This window comes from Nelumbo lutea, chromosome 7, assembly GCF_056320005.1.
Source record: "Nelumbo lutea isolate HS-2025 chromosome 7, American lotus-T2T, whole genome shotgun sequence".
Lineage (NCBI taxonomy): Eukaryota > Viridiplantae > Streptophyta > Magnoliopsida > Proteales > Nelumbonaceae > Nelumbo > Nelumbo lutea.
The window spans coordinates 17,659,213-17,661,127 of record NC_142690.1 but is presented as its reverse complement, the minus strand read 5'-3'; the positions used below and the strand labels follow the sequence as shown (position 1 = coordinate 17,661,127).

At 40.2% G+C, this 1,915-nt stretch overlaps 1 long non-coding RNA gene across 1 annotated transcript; it reads right to left on the bottom strand.

The window, feature by feature from the left end:
• Nucleotides 1–315: 315 nt before the first annotated feature.
• Nucleotides 316–1,561, bottom strand: LOC148845412 (uncharacterized). Its single transcript, XR_016102390.1, has 2 exons — nucleotides 1,267–1,561; nucleotides 316–1,188 (listed from the first exon to the last, which is right to left on the bottom strand). It is a non-coding gene; the product is annotated as an uncharacterized LOC148845412 (long non-coding RNA).
• Nucleotides 1,562–1,915: the final 354 nt, after the last annotated feature.

Sequence of the window (1,915 nt, the reverse complement as noted above, 5' to 3'; positions counted from 1 at the left end):
CTCGGGCATGGGACATTAGATCCGCATATAGGTCCGGGCCTTTGGGGGGCATCATTTTTATTTCCTTGTAACATGCCGCGTGTTTCAAGGATTGGGACCCACCGTCAAATGTGTCCAGAACTCAGAGATTGAGAAAAAATAAAATAAAATAAAATAAAAAGAATCCGCTTAATCAGTTGATTTGGAGCCATCTGATTTGACGATATTGCATGTGGGGCTGGACCAACATTATAAAGGTGGGTCATGTGTCCTATATCCATGATATTGCCATACTACATGTAGTCCTATTTATTTATTGGTATTTAATAGAATAAATTTGATAAATTGGTCAATCACGTAATTCACTATAATTCTTATGTTGATTGGCCATTATATTGGGTCTCATGAGTCATGACAAGTATATATACAAGAGAAAATCAATTACCCGGGTAATTGATACCTGGGAGTCCAGACTCAGTGGACCCTTGGGGGGGTGCGTGAACCCTCCGGTAAGAGGCGTTCATATTGCCTACTCTAAGTAACGTAAAATGCAACTCGTTTTTCTTGTCAGACTGGTTCAGCCGAAAAGAAAAAACAAACCAATTGAAATCTCTTTCCCCCTTCGTTTGAAATCCCTCTCTCCCCCATTTTCATCCAAGCCCTAGTTCAAAAATACTGGCATCCTCACTATTTCACCAACCTCTGATGGTGAAACATTCAATTAGTGGCAAGCAAAAATCCTCCAAGCTTTTTCATTTTTTTCTTCTTCTCCTTGACCTGGAATCCTGTTATTCATCTCAAATGTTATCTTCTTCTTCTCTACAGACCACCAATGGCATCCTCACTGTTTCACCAACTTCCGATGAATTGCTTTCAACTGGCGACAATTGGAATTCTTCTCGTGTACATGTATAAGTAATCATCGGAGGATAGGGGATAGGGGATTCTTCTTGACAATTGGGATTCAACCGGTGACAAAGGGCATTCAACCGGCTTGCGTTCAACTGACAACAAACTGAATCGTTTCACCGCTTTTGAGATAAAGATTGTGTTTTGTAGACCATTGGTATGTGGCTGTAGTAGAAGCATTCGAATGCATGTTGTTGATGTCAATTCCAATATGATTGTCGTTGATGTCTTCAACAGTGTTGAGTTCAACAACAAAGACATGATTTGATAAATTCTCCAATATATTAGGGCTGAGTATACCTAGATATAAAGACAAATAAAACAAGTATTACAAAGAATACAAAAATTTACATGAATTGCACAGGAAAATCTCATTACCAAGAATTTCATTGTTCTGGATTTGGACATCTCCATTTAAGCTTAAATTGGTGCCAACTCTAGCGAACCCACCACCATAGAAGAACTTATCGAATTGGGAGAAAACTGGGTTGCACAGGAGAAACAAAAGCCAAAGAAATCTGAGAGGGTTGGCCATTAGAAGCGAATGATATCAACGCTGTGATTGAGGGGTTTGGTGGTGACCGGTGAGTGGGGGAGTGGTGGATTTTTTAGGAGGAGACAGCAAACAGCATGTCTTACGGCAGAAAGAATCGTTTCCTTCTGTCGAAACATCAAAGCAAAAGAGGAAGCACAAGCAAGAAATTAACGAAACGGTTCAGTGGACCCTTAGGTTCACGGGGTGTTTGGTTCAACCGGACGAATAGAAGTTAACGACAAACACCCATTATGCAGTTAATTCAAGAGTGTCGATGTGCATGCCTCCTATTTGAGGGTTCATGCGCCCCGTGAACCTAAGAATTCACTGAATCCGGACTCGATATCGGACCTCTTGAAAGATGGATAAACAATTTATGGGCATGTCAATAATAGTCTCTCTCTCCTACTTCTTTCTTTACCCGAATAATTTATATCACACAAAAATGCTGAAACCCACTTATCCGAACAAGTTTTACTTGAGAAATACTTG